The sequence below is a fragment of the Saccopteryx leptura genome, chromosome 2 (genome assembly GCF_036850995.1).
Source record: "Saccopteryx leptura isolate mSacLep1 chromosome 2, mSacLep1_pri_phased_curated, whole genome shotgun sequence".
In the NCBI taxonomy this organism is placed as follows: Eukaryota; Metazoa; Chordata; class Mammalia; order Chiroptera; family Emballonuridae; genus Saccopteryx; species Saccopteryx leptura.
In genome coordinates this window covers 379,481,844-379,500,814 of record NC_089504.1, presented here as the reverse complement: position 1 = coordinate 379,500,814, position 18,971 = coordinate 379,481,844, and the positions used below count along the sequence as shown (strand labels likewise).

The 18,971-nt window shown below is 38.8% G+C and overlaps 1 long non-coding RNA gene across 1 annotated transcript in view; it reads right to left on the bottom strand.

The window, feature by feature from the left end:
* Positions 1–210: 210 nt before the first annotated feature.
* LOC136392755 (uncharacterized) overlaps positions 211–18,971 on the bottom strand; it is a 32,629-nt gene continuing 13,868 nt past the window's right edge. Inside the window, exon 3 of the long non-coding RNA XR_010748979.1 lies at positions 211–2,672. This is a non-coding gene — a long non-coding RNA (uncharacterized lncRNA). The remainder of the gene's footprint in view (positions 2,673–18,971) is intronic.

The following is an 18,971-nucleotide window of genomic DNA, read 5'->3' as shown; positions in this document are numbered from 1 at the left end:
CACCTTCTTGACGTGTCATCGCAGAGCACTCCCGGTTTCCCTCTGCCATGCTCAGTGGTTGCACTGGCCACCCACAGCAAGGCCTAATAAATCCTCCCTTTGTCCCCGTTTCTCCCAACACACACAAATACACAAATACAAAGTCAACAGTTGGATCAAAGCTTTTAATGTGCTTTGTACTGTTTTATTTGAAAAGATCAGGTCTGATATTTGAGAGGAAGAGTCCATCTGGCTGGGCTGAGCTCAAGAAGCCTCCGACAAATTGTAAACAAGACTGGGGCACAAACTCCTCTCCTGCCCACAGACTCACGCTGCCGTTGCCAAAGCACCCACAGCGCTAGCCCGCGTTCCCTGACCACTCATGCAAAGGGAACGTATTGTATTAGAACGGACACTCTTTACAAGCTTTTCCTAGAGTTTCTTAGCCTCAACAATGCCCACAACTATTGCCAGTTCTGTCTAAGCTTCTATTGTTCTGGGACCATACGTATTTTATAAATTAGTATCATGGTGCTTTACATATTATTAGGACCTGAGTTGTTCAAATGAACTCCTTAATAATTTAAAGTAAAATAATTTGGAATAAATATTTGAGGAAAGGGAATAAATCATTGTTTTATTAAATGTAATATATATGTATTTTCCAAAACTTTAGCCTGTGGTGGCGCAGTGGATAAAGCATTGACTTGGAACGCTGAGGTCGCTGGTTTGAAACCCTGGGCTTGCCTAGTCAAGGCACAAGTGGGAGTTGATGCTTCCTGATTCTCCCTCTCTCTTTCTCTTTCTTCTTTCTGAAATTAATAAAATCTTTTAAAAAAATTATATATGACTTTGTGCCACCTGTGGAAGGGTCACATAAATTGCATTTTCTCCATCACAGCAGTTATCCCACTTGATGTTGCTATTTAGTTATCTGTTCTTGCTGAATTGTGAACTCTTTAGAGAGAAGGGTCACGCCTATCTTGCTTACTTAACACATCTATAGGGCCTAACAGAGTGCTTAGCTCATAGTGGGCACTTAATGAATATTTGTTAATCAAATGGATGAGGCTGAAGTCATGTTTATACTGTAATTTTACTATGTTTATACTGTAGTTTTACTATGTACTAGTTGTGACCATGGGCTTTGCTTTCCTGAACTTAAATTCTTATCTGTAAAATGAGATGTTAATTCTTCATATCCTTGTGACTACTAAGTAAGACGTGTGTAAAAATGCATAGTTCCTGACATAACATAGTAGATATGTAATAGCTACTAATTTCCTCCTTTTTAATTCAATATTTTTTGTTGAATTTTTAAGTGAATAGTTTGCCATCCCAAAGGTCTTTCTTGACAACCTTCGGAAGTCCATCCAATGCTAATAGAAGAAGTATAAATTCCTAAAAGGTTCATTCCACAGAAAGTGGTCATATGGATGTATTCCAAAGACCATGTCTGTTACAGGTGCAGAAGAGCAAATGCCATCCGTAATTCACTAGCACAAGGAAGGTTGAATTTGACTGGAAGGGCCAGGTTGAGAATTTCAAAAGAGAAGACAAACTCTTGGGGTTGGCAACAGATGAGGGAACCCAACATCAGTGCGCAGCAGTCGAGGCATTAATCTCAGGAGGACCACCTGCGTTTGAGCATCTGGAGAACAAATCACAGGCCACAAGACAGGATGAGGAGGATGGGATGAACAGAGCATTAGCTGAGATCAAAGAGTAAACTGACATCCAGGCAACATTTACTGAATGCCTGCCATGTGTGGCGCATTGAATAGGTGCTTTCCCATATGTGTGCCCCTTAATTTAGGAGCTAATAGCAGAGCAGTAAAGCGCAGGCTCTAGAGTTAGACCGCTGGGGTTTCTATCCAGACTCTCACTTCATAGATTCAGGATGAGGCATATTCCTTCAATTCTCTGGTCCCAGTTTCCTCGCCTGTTACCAGAACAATTGTACCTACCTCCCCAAATTTTCTGTGGTTATGAAATGCCTAAGTACATATAAAAACACTTAGAATAGGGCCTATACATAGAAAGTATTCCATACATTTGAACTGTTTGGGTTTAATTTGTACTCACTCTTTTTTTAATATATATTCAAGTTAAGAGACATTGTAAACTTAGGCAGAAAAAGAGCTCAGAAGAGCTGGGTTTGAAAATCAGTTCCATCACAGCCTCCGTTTCCTCATCTGAAAATAGAAGTCAGAAAACCTGATTAAAAAAAATGTGTCATGTGTAGTTCACTTATTAAAACAGACCAAGATTAAATGTGTCCATTGAGACCACAAAGGGGTAAGCGGAGTTTCAGACTACAGGTAATTGTATGGAGGAAATGCAGAAGCTGAGCCCAGGACAAGGGATCAGGGATTAGCAACCAGGCCCTCAGACGCTCAGGCACAGGGACAGGGGCACAGGGATTGTGATGGGTGTTGCTGCAATTCAGCACAACAGCCAACTTAATCCTGAGACACCGTGATGCCAAGTCCACTTCTCAAACACACAATTCAGATGAGATCATGCTCATCGGCCCCCAGCTACTGCACACTGGTCTGAGAGTACAGATTGAAGCTTCTGATGTGTGCACACATGTTCTTCCAGGAACTTCCTTCAGTCTGTGCTTTCAGCGTTGTCTCCCGTTTGTGGTCACAAAAATACTGTCTTCTGTATATGCACACGGAATTCAGGAACTAGAGAGACACAAACGATTTTTAAAATTGAATTTATTGCGGTGAGACTGGTTAACAAACTATGCAGAAATCAGGTGCAGAATTCCATAACATATTATCTGTACACTCTATTGCATGTTCACAATGAGAACTCCTTCCATCACCATTTTTTAAAATGTATTTATTTTTTTTAGAGAGAGACAGACAAAAGCAGACAGACGGGAAGGGAGAGAGATGAGAAGCATCAATTCTTCATTGCAGCACCTCAGTTGTTCATTGATTGCTTTCTCATATGTGCCTTGACCCGGGGGCTCCAGCTGAGCCAGTGACCCCTTGCTCAAGCTAGAGACCTTGGGCTCAAGCCAGCGACCTTTGGACTTGAGCCAGCGACCATGGGTCATCCTATGATCTCACACTCAAGCCAGCTACCCCACGCTCAAGCTGGTGAGCTCTCACTTAAGCCAGTGACCTTGGGGTTTGAACCTGGGTCTCCAGCAACTCAGGTCAATGCTCTATCCACTGCACCACTACCTTCCATGACTGATTCTTCCCCCTTTACTCTGCTGTGCCTTCCCATACTCCTCTCCCTCCGCAACCACCACACTGTTGTCATGTCCCTGAGCTTTTTCCTTTTTTTCTTTTTTTTTCTCAATCCCTCCAACCCCAACCTTGACCCCCACCCTCACCCAATAGTTGTCAGCCTACTCTCTACCTCTGAGCTGAGACACAAACTTTTATCTTCACTGTTTTTTCCACCTGGAGCAGTATTCTTTTCCATCTCCATCTGTTCAAGTTAGTCATTACCTTTGAGTCTCAACAAAAGGCAACTTCCCCTGTGAAGCTGTCCCTGGGCCCCCAAGCTGTAAGTGTTCTCTAGCATTCTAGGGCTATTAGCAGTTTCTACTTTGTATTAGAATCATTTGTGTATCTGCCTTTCTCCTTTAAACAATTACAAGTTCTTTCAATGGGCAGAGTGTTTAATTGCTTCACCCTTGTTTGCTTGAAAAAGGGCTTAAACAGACTAGTCAAACAATATAAATTTGTTATTTGTTTGTTAGTTGTAGTGAATAAATAAATGAATGAGTGAATTAAAAAGTAGGCAAATAAACAAATCTCTTACCTGAAGCCAGATTTGGTTTTATAATAAAAACAAAGCTGACATAGACCTTAGTATCATAATAAGAACAATAACTATAAATTCACATTTATCAACACTATTTTGAGCTAAGAATTGAATGAAGAGAAGGGGACGCAGTGGTGAGTGAAATATACACATCTCTACTCTCCGGAGCTCACAGTCTGATAAAGGGGCATACATTTATCAAATCATTGCCCAAATATATAATTTTAAACCATGAACGGTATACGAAGAACATTATAGCCAGTGATAAGAACACAAATAAATGGGATCTAATTCCAAAGGTCAGGGAAGGCCTCCATGAGGAATCGATGAGTCCACTCAGATTTAAAGGGTGATAGCAGTTGATCATTGGTCGAGTAGTGACCTGACAGCAGAGACTGAATAGAATAGCCATTTGAAGGCATTGCTACCCTACAATCAGACGTTTCTTCTTATGAGGCTGCAAGGCTAATAATTTTGACTGTATGTTGAAAACAAAGTAGGCAGACAGAAGTACAGTCCAGAGAATAATATGATAAAGGAAGAGAGAGCTACAATTGAGTGGTGAAAAATAACTCAATTAATAAGTAATAAACCTGAATAAGTAAAAAAATAAACACCAGGCAAAAAGGAAGACATTATGAGCATGCCGTCAATCTTCATCTTAGGTGTCAAATAAATCCTATGAATCTTTAACTGGAATTAAATGTGAGGAGTTAGAGTCTGTAACTTTGTGCTTCTGATTCTGGTTAGATATCTACTTGTGAATATACTTAGGTTTGAATTGATGAAAATTAACTTAGCGGTTGCACTTGGAAAAGTGGGAGAGGGCAGGTCGTTACACTTCCTCTGTTTACCAGTTTCCCCCAGGCCAAGGGTGTCAGAAGCACAAATAAACAGGATTTAACCTGGGTTCTCCCCTTTACCTCACAAGTCTGTCATGGTGTCAGGGAAGCCAATCATGAAAGAATTCTTCTCTGAGATAGTCAATCTTTTCAGTCTTCAAGGTTCCCTTTATTAAAGCATATTACCCATGGGAGGAACCCACCTTATTAAATAATACCTTAAAGAAGCATTAATCTATCAGTTATTTTCTAATAGGTACAGAGAGCTGAGTCGGAGGCCCTAAAGGGAGGAGACATGTGACAGAGTGAAGGGTTGGGCATAGGCACTACTTTTATTTTCTGAGTAGAAAAATGCTGGAGATAAATTGTGTTCAGCTGCACAGGGGAGGCTCAACCAGGGTCTCAATTATACCAGAGCCTCTGTTGGCTTTCAACAAACAACTCCTGGCCTAACACAAAGTCACTGGATATGCAAACACTTCATTCATAGAGGGGTCACTTGCATCAGTTATACAATAAAAATAAAAACATGCACATCTTTGAAGCATTTGTTCTTTTGTGTTCATTTAACTTCACATGGTCAGATGTTTAACCAGGTGCAAGAAAAAGTCGTTATAAGGCTACATACAAAATAAAAAGCATGCAAGGCTTCTTCACTACAAACATGATTAACTCATGCCATGTTATTGCAAATGGGCATTATGAGTGGCAACCATCCCATAAACAAATTGGCTAATCAGAATTCAGCAATCCCTTGATTCCAAACTGGTCACAAACACAAGAAATACCAGTTTTCAGAGCTTGATAGCATAACTTTAAAAGTTTTCAATAACAAGACTTTATCAACACTTGAAAAGGTGAATTACTTACTCATGGTTATTGGCTAATAATAAAACCATAATCACTGTAAAAGAAATCTTGAAGAACGCAAGATGATGTGTAGGGCTAATAATGGAAATAAGACATGTTTTAAAAATGACAAAATATGTGACCTCTGATAAAGGTGACTATTTTTTAATGGCTTTCTTTCGGGGTTCCAAATCCAATTCTAAAATTGGGTCTTCAAACTTTTTATAAAAACTGCCCACTTTTGCAGTGCTGGTCAACCTGGTCCCTAACGCGCAACCAAACAGTGCTGCGATTGGCCCACCATGAAAGCTGGACCACCCACTAGTAGGTGGTAGGGACCAGGTTGACCAGCACTGCAAAAGTGGGCAGTTTTTTAAAAAGTTTGACGACCCCAATAAACCTCTTCTCTTTTTAAGGTCTGAAGAAGGTTTCTGTGATTCACCTTGAGGGGTCTCAAAATCACTTAATCTCAATTAATGTGTGGTATTGGGGTTGTGCCCTTTGAAGAAAAGATATGTAAAAATTAAAATCCAGAAGATAATGTTATTGCTCATTACATGACTTTATAATCAGTTGGTTTGGACTTGGTGTTCATGAGTTGTAAGATCAATCCAGACAAACCAGTTAGTTTCTACTATACCAACACTTGTCAGTCCTCGTTAGTACCATGATCTAAGATAGTTCAATTTAGGTCCAGCTAGCAAATACTATTCTTTAAAGGAAATGGAACCACTGTTTAAAGAAAGTGTGGGTGGAGTTATGTGTATCTTTGACATATGTGTCTAAGTAAATGTGGGTCAAACCATATTGATATATAAAAGAATAACCTGGCCCTGACTGGGGTGGCTCCATGGATAGAGTGTTGGCCCAGCATATGGACATCCCAGGTTTGATTCCCAGTCAGGGCACACAAGAGAAACGACCATATGCTTCTCCCTCTTCCCCTCTCCCTTTTCTCCTTCTTCTCTTCCCACAGCCAGTGGCTCAGTTGGCTCAAACATGGCCCTGGGCGCAGAAGTGCATCAGCCTCAGGTGCTAAAAATGGCTTGGTGCTCAAGCATCGGCCCTAGACCAGATTGCCAGGAAGGGGTGCATGCAGGGGAATCTGTCTCTCCACCTCTGCTCCTCTCACTTAAAAATGAATAAAGAAATAATAAAAAATGAAAGAATAATGTAAGGAAATTGACTGTTTAGGGGATAGAGGCATAATCTGAAGAATAAACATGTTTCTCTGTTGCCAGTGACTCCCCTGCAAATATTTTTAATATATTTAACTTAATTATGCATAAGAATAGACAGAATAGGATCATGGCATTCTAGACAATCTAAAAGCTATTTCTTTTTTACTTTGGAATACTATGCTCACCATTCCAACATAGATTTGCTTTTCTTAGGATGTTTTCCTTAACCTAGAACCTGCCTTTAATAGAGTAAGTAGGTCATTAGAACCTTTATGCAAATTCTCATCTTTTAGTTTCTTCTAGAAATTTTCAGCAGACTCTTTGTCTTTGTTTCCCCATGCACAAATCAGACAGAAACTCACACTATGAATTTTCCTGGGATTGAATGCAGTGCAGAGCCAAAGAAGGACAATCATTCCTTTACAGGTCTGTTTCCTCTTGGTGAGCACTTTGAAGTCCAGGAGTATCTATTACTCATCTTTGTATTCCCTGGATGTGGTAGTTAACTAATTAATGTTTGTTGAATAAAGTAAGTACAAAATATGTAACAACCCATTCAAATATTTGCCAGTTTATTCCTTTTTGTTTGTTTGTTTTTTTCTGAAGTTGGAAACGTGGAGGCAGTCAGACAGACTCCTGCATGCACCCAACCAGGATCCACCTGGCATGCCTACCAGGAGGCGATGCTCTGCCCATCTGGGACGTTGCTCTGTTGTAACCAGGGCCATTCTAGCACCTGAGGCAGAGGCCATGGAGCCATCCTCAGCACCCAGGCCAACTTTGCTCCAATGGAGCCTAGGCTGTGGAAAGGGAAGAGAGAGACAGAGAGGAAGGAGAGGGGGAGGGGTGGAGAAGCAGATGGGCACTTCTCCTGTGTGCCCTGGCCAGGAATCAAACCCAGGACTCCTGCACGCCAGGCCAACGCTCTACCACTGAGCCAACTGGCCAGGGCCATTCCATATTTTTTTTAAACTGTTGGTTTAGCATAGCATTGCATTGCTCTGGGTAAGAAAGTAAGTGGCTATTTCCAAGGCAGATCTATATATAATTACATATAATGTATTCTAAGGGTTTGAATTGATTTGGTTAGCGTAATGAAGAGGAAACACCCACACCCATTTCTTGGTGGTAATAAATGAGATTCCTTCTCAAAGCCTGCTGATGGTAACCTGTGTGATCAAAAGTTGGAGCCTTTCACTTTTGCACATAATAAGGGCACATAATAGGACCCTAAAAAGCACACCTAATCCAGTTTTATTGTTTTATAAGCTATCATACTCTTCTTTTTCTTTGTCATGATGGGAAGACAGGGCAGGATCTAAAAAGGGCATAGAGAACCACGAGGCTTGGACAGCTGAAAAACTTTGAGATCATGTAAATAATAAAGTTGGTATGTTAAGAAACTGTTTGCTTGCTAGTTTCTTTCTCACTTTTGTTTTAGAAAATATGTAAGTACATGAAACCAGGTAAATGAAAAACGTAGAGATTCCTAATCATCTTGTGCACACTAAAATTGTAAAAATGAAACAGTGCCATAACCAATTTGTAGAACCAGGTAGAAGACTAGTTTTTTGTTTTTTTTTTAAAGGTTTTAATTTTTTTTTATTTTTATTTTATTTATTCATTTTTAGAGAGGAGAGAGAGAGAGAGAGAGAGAGAGAGGAGAGAGAGAAGGGGGGAGGAGCTGGAAGCATCAACTCCCATATGTGCCTTGACCAGGCAAGCCCAGGGTTTCGAACCGGCGACCTCAGCATTTCCAGGTCAACGCTTTATCCACTGCGCCACCACAGGTCAGGTGAAGACTAGTTAACTATAGCAGGGAAACAAACTACACCAAATTAATATGTTTAGTGAACTAAAAGCCAAAGGTGAAGTCACAATTAAAAAGCCATTATTTGTGATCATAAAAATAAAATTCCACATGAAAAATTTTTATATTTGCATACTGTTTGAGTGGAATTCTTTAAAAAAAAATTTTTTATTAATTTTAATGGGGTGACATCCATAAATCAGGGTACATATGTTCAAAGAAAACATGTCCAGGTTATCTTTCATTCAATTATGTTGCATACCCATCACCCGAAGTCAGATTGTCCTCCGTCACCTTCTATCTAGCTTTCTTTGTGCCCCTCCCCCTCCCCCTTCCCCACTCACTCCCTCCTCCTGAGTGGAATTCTTTAAATTAGGCTTAGTTTGTATCTGAACAGCCAATGACAACTTTCACTCAAAACTAAGTACTATTCTAATTTCTTTTTGGACAATAGACTTATAGATCAAAGCAGTTCACCTATATTCAAGAAGCTGAAATAGAGTTTGAATTTTATAAATTAAAGATGTCCTTCAAGATTTCAAAGAAAGTGGTAAACTATGAGTCAGAGAAGCTGAGTTCAAGTCTTGTCCTGCATATCTTTGTGGTAGTTGCTCAATAGCTCTTCCCTCAAATGTCTTCTTTACCAAAATGAGATAATTTCACATGGATATTAGGCAGTTGAACAAAATAATAAATAAGAAAGTCCTGCTCTAATCCTTTGGGAGAAATAAACCATAGAAATATAAGGGGCTATTATTTTTATGATGTCAAAATTAGCCACTGTCTTATATCCAGTTCTAGCCATCCAGCAAAAGATAGATGTGGAAGTAGTTCAAAGAAGAGCCATCTTGATGATGATAAGTTCTTGAAATAAATGTTATTAGAGGAGATTAAAGGAACTAGTAAAATCTGTCTCATTGACAGTTGAAGGAAAATGAAATAATAGTTTGGAATCAGAACAATGTTTCTCAAAATGTTTTCCCAGGACCAATACTAGCAGCCACAAATGGGAACCTGATAGAAATGCAAGTTCCAGGTGTCTAGCCCACACCAACTGAAGCAGAAACCCTGGGGACAGTCCCTAGGAATCTGTGGTTTAACAGCTCTCCTAGATGATTCTGCTGCACATTCCAATTTAAGAACCACTTAGAGAATAGGGGTGATGGTCACAAGGAGAATAATGAGCTTGAGTGGTGTTAACCACTGGGGCAGAAGAGAAGGGATGAGTGGGTTATTTTAACATTGTTTTATTCAAAGGTGAAGTGTTGAGAGCACAGTAGTAGCATGAGAAGTAAAGTCTCAGGTACACACCAAATTCAAGTAGTGATGTCTCTTATAATACATAATTTTACATAATCAGTAAAAAGAGCCATATATGCCAACAAGAAAAGAAAGAGAAAGAAAAAAAGAAAGAAGGAAGGAAGGAAGGAAGGAAGGAAGGAAGGAAGGAAGGAAGGAAGGAAGGAAGGAAGGAAGGAAGGAAGGAAAGAAGGAAGGAAAGAAGGAAGGAAAAAAGAAAGAAAGAAAGAAAGAAAGAAAGAAAGAAAGAAAGAAAGAAAGAAAGAAAGAAAGAAAGAAAGAAAGAAAGAAAGAAAGAAAGAAAGGAAAAAGGAAAGAAGAAGGGAGAGAGAGAGGGAGGAAGGGAGGGAAAGAGAAAGAAAAGGAAGGATAAGGAATTTAAAAAAAGAAGGAAAGAAAGAAGAAAAAAGCAGAAGAAAATTGAGTACAAAAAAAGAATGGCCAAGTCTCAGTACAAAAAGAGCAAGGAAAAGAATGAAGGGAGGACTTGAATGCTTCTGGTTAACATTACTATCCAAGAGCACAGTACACTTGAGCCTTGCTAAGCATGCTGTCCTCTGGGGCCAGACTGTGGAACCACTTTGGTATGAATTTCAATTCATTTTAATGATACAAATTACGTTGAAATGCCTTATTATGAGTGTCTTTAGGCAATTTAGTAACTAAACTTATTGAATACGTGCCAGACCATACTTACCTTATATAACTCCCTTCCTCCTTTAGGGAATTTTTACTGCAGGGAGGAACTAAGATTTTTTTAACCTTTACTTTTACTTTATTATGTGGAATAGACAAGTGCAAGGATGTACTGACATATTAATATCTTTATATATAACAGACATAGATTTCCAACTCCATTTACTCTAAATTTTCTCTTTCAAGGACTATTATTTATCAACCCAAAGAGAGCAAGAAAGAGGAGAATTCAGTATTTAAAACATCAACATATGCAACAGTGATCTCACATACGAAACATTGCCTCTTCTGATTACCTGAAGCAAAGAATTAATCCCAAACCAGTAGTCCTTAGCCAATCGTCATTCACCTAGATGGCTACTTCCCAGCATCAGTACGCTTTAAGAAAAACTAATGTGAATATGAGACCAAATGAAAACAAAAACGTCTGGATTAAATTCACTTTTTTCTTGGACAGTGAGTAGACTGACAGTTTGGGGGAAGGATGTGTGGGATCCAAACTTCAAGAAGTCACTGAACCAGGCTTCTTATAATCTTCTCTGGGGAAGTTTGAGTCAAGTATGTGAATAAGATGAAACTAAGACATATTTAATATATCAGATATCTTTTTTATTTAAGTGAAGGGGGAGACAGACAGACAGGAAGGGAGAGAAATGAGAAGCATAACTCATAGTTGAGGCACCTTAGTTGTTCATTGATTGCTTCTCATACATGCCCTGACTGCAGAGCTCCAGCTGAGATAGTGACCCCTTGCTCAAGCCAGAGAGCTTGGGCTCTATACAGTGACCATGGGGTCATGACCATGATCCCATGCTCAAGCCAGCAACCCTATGCTCAAGCCTGTGACCCTACACTCAAGCTGGTGAGCCTGTGCTCATGCCAGTGACCTCGGAGTTTCAAATCTGGGTCCTCAGCATCTCAGGCCAATGCTTTATCCACTGTGCCACAGCCTAGTAAGGCTCAGATATCTTAATTAGGATAAAAATATGTTGGTAGACAGACGCATGGGCTGAAGTGAAGGAGGAAGGAAATTGTGTTTGACAGTGGTATGTGCAGAATAGACTCAATGTTTTAGTGGATGGTAAGATGATAAGGGTCAACACTGTTAAATGGTTGCCATGATGATTAATATGAGGTTTTCTCATAGAAATTCAGTCCTTAGGAAAACATTTGCAAGTGATTATTATTATATTTACTCCCCCCCCATTTGTCAGTCTACATCTAGAAAATTTTATCCAATTCTGAGTAACATACTGTAAAAGGCATATAGACAAACTGGAGTGTGTAGAATAATAAGAATAATAAAAGTATTTGAGATAATACCATGGGAGGAGTGACTGAAGAAGTCAGACGAGTGCAGTCTAGAAAGAAATGGACCCTGAAAGCAATGTGATTTCTCACTTTAAGGATCTTTAGAACTAATAAGGAGAAGAGATCAGACTTACCATGTATGATTTACAAGTAAAATTAGAAATTATGGAAGGGTCTCTTGTGATTCAGTATAAAGAAAAGAGATTTAAAGTATTTGTCCAATGATGGATTACTCCTCTATGAGGTTGTATGTTATAGGAAGGCAGATTCCAAGCAAAAGATAGACTAGATGGCTTCTATGGCTTCTTCATTATCAAAAGCTTATCGATGTAGAATCCAAAGGAAAATCTGGTTGAAGCATATATCAAAAGTGCCTTCTCAAAAACTGTACAAAATGTTTAAAATAACATCTGCACTCCTACTCTTCTCTATTACCCTGGGTAGTTAAAAACCAATGGTATGGAATTTTGCTCACCTGGCTCTGGTGTCCAGGGGGTCTTGTACTCTTGAGTCCCACAAGACTTTGGCAATCAGAGACAGAGAGGTGGTCTTGGCAGGCTGCCATCCATGAGGCATTGTGCAGATGGCAGACTGAGACCTCCCCTCACCAAGTCTTTCTGTAAATAAAGCCTTTTTTACTTGTCCTGGAGCTTTGGCCTGAGGGGCAGGCTTTAGTTTTAGTGCACAGCAAGTGGGCTAGGGAGCTATTTTTAAGGAGCATAGGCTGTGAATGCCATCCAGGTGCTTGTCTGCCTTTCTCTGGCTCATTGGTATCGCCTCCCTCCCCCCAAAAAAACAGATTATATAGGGGTGAGCATGAGAGAGACAGAGAGAGAGAAAGAGAGAGAGAGAGAGAGAGAAACAGAGATCTGTTCCTGTATGTCCTGATCAGGGATAGAACCAGCAACCTCTGCACTCCAGGATGAAGCTCTAATGAACCGAACTATCCAGCCAGGGCAGGGAGCCTACTTTTTGCAACTGTCACCCAGGGTACACCTGGCCAGTGGGGTTAACACTTGAAGTCCCAAAGAACTGCATATATTGCTATAGGTTTAAAAGCTGCTGCCTGAAGATCTGGCTTCCAAACAGCCTAAATCTATGTGCTGATATTCCCCCTGTAAGGATGCTGACAGGTCTTGACACATTCTAAACTACTGAGAGCCATGCAAAAGAAAACAAGCTGCTTGGACAAGAACAAATGCTTGAGAGACAACAAAGAGCTGGGGCAGGGTCAAAGGACAGTTTTCCCTTCCCACGTGATGCCTCACCTATGAGAACAGAAGCAATGGCTGTTTATCTACTGTATAGAAACTAACACAAGCCTGACCTGTGGTGGCGCAGTGGGATAAAGCGTCGACCTGGAACACTGAGGTTGCCGGTTTGAAACCTTGGGCTTGCCTGGTCAAGGCACATATGGGAGTTGATGCTTCCTGCTCCTCCCCCTTCTCTCTCTCTCACTCCTCTTTCTCTAAAAATCAATAAATAAAATTAAAAAAAAAAAAAAAAAAAAAAAGAAACTAACACAAAGAGTCAAATAAAATGAAGACACAGAGAAATGTGTTCCATATGGAAGAATAAGATAAAACCGCAGGGGGAAAATACCTTAATAAAACAGAGATAAATAATTTATCTGATAAAGAGTACAAAGTAGTGGTCACAAAGATACTCATCAAACTGGAGAGAAGAATGAATAAACATAACGAGAACTTCAACAAAATGATGGGAAATATAAGAAAGTGCCATCTAGAAGTCACAGAGCAGAAGAGAAAAACAATAAATGAACTTAAAATACACCGGAGTTCAATAACAGACTAGACAAAGAAGAATCAGTCAACTCAAAGACACGGCAGTGAAATTCACCCAAAGTAGCAAAAACAAAATAAGAATTTAAAAAGTGAAGCTAGCATAAGGTGCTTATGGGGCAACACCACATGGACTAACTTTCACATGGTGGGTGGGCAGAAGGAAAGAGAGAGAGAGAGAGAGAGAGAGAGAGAGAGAGATTTGGATTTGTAGAAATAATGGCTGCAAAATTCCCTAACCTGAGGAATAAAACAGATATTCAGATCCAGGAAGCCTAGAAAGTTCCTAATGAGTCAAACCCAAACAGACCCACAGCAAAACACATAATTCAAATGTCAAAAGTTAAAGAAAAGGAGAGAGTGTTATAAGCAGTAAGAGAGTTTTAAGAACATTTTATCATATTTACTTTCAATATCTTCAGAAATTAAGAGCGAGTCAACTACAATGTTTCTCATTTTACACAAAACCTATCTGAATTCCAGAAGTTTGAAGAAAATAATTATTGATAAAGTTAGATCGAGAACATGGGTACTTTGATTCACAAAAATAAAACTCTTAACTATGCCTTTGACATTCACTATCTGACATATTTTCTAAAATTCTCCCTAATGTTGATTGACTACCATTCAAAGCCATAACTTATTATTCTATAACCACGATAGTATTTTATGAGAGCAAGTGTTTAATCATTTTCTCAGTAGATGGAGAAGTTGTAAAGGTTCTTTCTCTAGAGATCTTCAAGATATTATGATCATTCAACTAGCAGCAAAGCCACACTTCCCCACTAAACCTACTGTTATCACACTGTGGGCAGAGTGAGAGAATACTCTGGAAATAAGGAATGCTGATGACCTACCTGTGCATCTACATTTTGGTTTTCTTGATCACACTGCGCTATGACATCACTTTCTTCAATACATTCTTGACTCCATTTAGTGATGGTGGTGTGCCACTCACAATCCCTGTTCTAAGTATCATCAAAAAAACAAATGGTTCTTTTTTAGTCCTTGAGTTTAATAAAACTTTAACACTAAACAGACTTACCTGATGTCAGGAAATAACCTTGGTCCTTAGGTAGTTAATAGTCCAAAGGGTAGTAATCCAAGAGTTGAGAGGAGAAGCCTAAAGTTTTCTGATGGGCTAACTTAAGTGATTTAGGTATCAGGTATGAGTGCTATAATCAGAGCTAAGTTTAAGCCTCGTGTCCCATGTGATTTTTTTACTAGTAGATTAATCTGAATAGTTTTATCCTTGAAGAACTCTCCTCTCTAGGCACATCCCTGTTACCTAGGGATCCCCATCACCTTGAGTGAGATTCACATCACCTCATTATAACTCTGCCACCTTGTAAAACTTCAGTGGGTTCTGTCCAACCAGGATAACAAACATCTCAATGTGCTGAAACAGTTGGTGGCCAATATATGCATGGCATAAATTATGCATATTGGTTAATAACAATAATCACACACACAAGCATATAGCCATACAATCTTTTTCAGGACTGATTTGTCTGAAATCTTGGCATCATAAAATGTCAAATGAATTTCAAATATGATTATCTAAGCCTCCTGAATGGAAAGACAGTAAACTGGCAGAGAAATAGGAATAATATGATAATTTAACATTCCACATTTTGCTAGCTAGATCGTGTCATCCTTGGGGTTCACAGATGCCAGCATCTTGTTCAGTTAAGTAGAACACCACCTCCCTAGAGCTTTCTTTATGAAAACTGAATATCCTGACAGTATGTCGATAATAGTAAGATTTGGCTAAATATTCATTTTTTAAAATTTGAGTGTCATTGAAAATGTAGGAACCTAAAAATATACACAAACCAAATGTGAATGTATTACAGAACTTGCATGTTATGATCTCCTTATTACATCTGGTAACTTCATGTTATTAGCTACACTTGGTACAACTTGATATAGCTTGACAATATTTGGGATTTATTAAAATATAAATGACAAAGCAGAAAAGAATGTTCAGACAATTGGATTACTCCATTGGCTGAGTGTTCCAATACAGAGTCTATTTTTGTCAAAACAATGGGGGCTCCTGCTGGGGAATGCTGAATGGAATATTCCACAGCAGGGTTCTGGGGAGAACTTACTTACATCAAGGAAATTGAAGCCTAATCATTGCATGTTGGATTCACATCTCCAAAGGCAACAGACTGCCAATCCTTTCTAAAATAAATTATAATTTTGGCACATAGTTACTGGAAGGTAATCATCTACAACTATGTATTCAGTATGTATTATTGGATCTGTAACTTTATTCATAAAAACAATGACACATTTGTTTGTTATTTTGCCCTTGGCTTGGGCTTATTGTGGTGATAACATTGTGTGATGAGCATGAGTATATGTGATATGGCAGTGAGTATGGACAATGCAAGAAAGACACTTTTCTGATTGGAACTGTTATTATTTATTCCAGCGGAGAGAAGGTTGGAGTTAGGTAGGTGTCTTTAAGGAGTTGAAGGGATTGAGTTTAGAAAGAATGGAGACTAGCTGTTCTTTCTCTCCACAGGGAATGAGGGAAAATGGGATTAGATGACAGCGTGAGGGATTTGGAACAGAAATAAAACAGAATTTCCCAACTGTGTAGGCTCTCAAACACTGAAATGTATTTTGAAGGAAGTATATGAGCGTTAGTTTTATTCTGATGCCTTACAAAATGGAAAGGCATGTGTTTACTACACAGTCTTCTATGGATGAATTGTGCACTAAATAATTTATGGTTCCTGGATTTTCTTGATCTACTAGTAAAATCTAAACTGCGTTGTGGTGGTACCTAAGAAAGCTAACTTTTTTCTTCCTTTTCTCTTATTATGGTAGCTGATTTTTTTGATAGTAGCTTTTTCTCATGGGAACAGATTGGCCATTTCTACCTGTACTAGGAAATATTAAACAATGAAATGTCATGTAAAAAGGTGGGTGAGAACAGAGAATGTGGGAGCACAATGCCTTCTTATTTTTTTCCTCCCACTGCCATTTCTGGCTATTGAGTTGTTCAAGTTCAAAGGCAAAACGTTCTTCCTAGTTATGTGTAGACTTTAACATATGTTTATTAATTTTTGAATTTATAAGAATGTGGTTAGAGTTCCTGAAAACTAAACTCTCTTTTTACACACACACACACACACACACACACATGCACGCACATAATGTTGTACGTTGTCAAAAAATGTTGTACTCAAACAAAATGAATCTATAATGTTCACATTTGATTATCACAGAGACATTTTGAGCACAAATTGATCCACATTCAATTCTTGCTTTAAAAATTAGACCACAGTGGATGCTGGTTGTCTGTTGACTTGAAGATAATTACATTTTCCATTACCTGAGACAGTTTGGAGTAGCAAAGAAAGCACCGTGTTAGAATCAGAAACATGGTGTTAGGTCGTATCTGGTCATGAACTGACTTGGACAGTTCATGCTGTCCAAGTATTTGCTTGGACAACTAAGTGACTCTTAGGTATCAGTTTACATTCTAAGAAATAAAAAGTAAAATGAGGATAGGCTAAACAGGTAATTTTAAATTTTCTCTTTTTGGTGCTAATATGCTATCAATTATCGATACCAAAAGCTCTTGATCTCTGAGTTCACTCTAAGATTATGTCACCATAGGTTAATAGTTCTCAACTTTTGTTGTGCATTATAATCACCTGGGGAGCTTTAAAAAATGCCCAGCCCATACCCATACCAATTATATCAGAGCCTTTTGAAGAAGGACCAGGTATCATCAGTATTTTTTTTTAATTCCCCAAATTGTTGCAATGTGCATACAAGGTTGAGAACTGTTTTGAGTACAATGTAAGGAGAGGAAATGAAATAATGATATTCATGTTGCTTCACTATAAGCACAAGAATTGTGTTCATATGGTTCCCTCCTATATCCCCAGTACTTAACAAAATATCTGGTACATAGTAGATATTCTGGAAATAATTAACAGTTTAGGTGAATTTTGGCCAATCCTTAAAAAGAAATAGGTCTTATCAAATCTGGTATCTATTTTGATCATTTTCACTTTGATCTTACTCACCGAATAACAGCTCAGTCCTCTATTTTCATTTTCCAGTGTAAAAAAAAAAAGGGAAAGTGAAATAGTAGGTAATCCTATTGCTGTGATACAATTCAACTATTCTTGGACTGAAAGTAAGAAAATCATCTAGCCTCATTTCCTCTAGAAAGGAGGCCCTTTGGAACCTGAAGACTTGTCTCCTGACTCTACATATCTGGGCAAAAGCAAGTGAAACAAAATGTATACATATCCAGGTACATTATATATTTATTTAGCTTATATTTATAAAGTACTTACATTGTGCCAAGCACTGCAATAGACTATTGAAGACTTTCTCAGGATTCTATGCTAGAATCAAACCCTAATACCCTGGGCATCTTTATATGTGACAAATTAATTTACTTTCTATGCCTACAGTACAGTTTTAGTTATATTGATATATCATTCCTGGAAGAATTTCGAAAATAGCCACTCAAATAATTGTCTTGCTCTGTGCTTCAGATGACAAACTCTGGTTAAGAAAGGCTACAGTTCTGGGGGGGTGAAGTGACAAATGAAACAGTACTTATCTTCAAAGTATTGTTTTATACAACCTTCTTGGCGATGAAATTGTTCTTCATCTGTGCTGTTCAAGAGGGTGGCTACTAGTCTCACATGTAGCTATTGAGCACTTAGATGTAGCCAGTGCACCTGAGAAGTTGAATTTTAAATTTTATCTAATATAATGAATTTCAGTTGAAGTAGCCACATATGGCAAGTGACTACCCTACTGAACAAAGCATCTTTAGAATGGCATATTTAAATGAAGGAGACTGGTGTGTAATCTGGGTGGTCAGTGTTCATGTGACATAAGCACAAAAAGCCATCAAAGTGCCTGTGAAAGAAGCTAGTCTTAAGGGTAATGACAGGATGGCTAAGGCGAAGACTTCCAAGAAGAAGTGACTTTCCAGGATGAGACATGAAGGACAAAGACGTGGAGTCTGAAAGCGGTGGTGGAGAAAGTAGTAAACAGAAGGTTTTGGTGTGTGAGAAAACCCAGAATATAAAAAGAACATCAAGAAATGGCAAACGTGTATGGTAACAACATAGAAAAGCAGTGGGAAAGGAGGACTGGATTAGTCCAGAGAGGAATGATGAGCCAGGGTCCAGGACATGAAGAGCTTTAGGTGTCATGAGATTTCAAGGGCAATGGAGAGTCAGTACAAAAACTTTGAAACTGTGAATGTTAGGATATATGTGGTTTAGAGACCTCCCTGCTTGCCACTTGGCAGCGAGGAGGGAAAACTGTAGGCAGGATGCAGTAGTTCAGATAAGAAATGGGCATTGTCTTAACTACAGTTGTATAGAAGGTAGAGAGAAGCAGACATATTTGA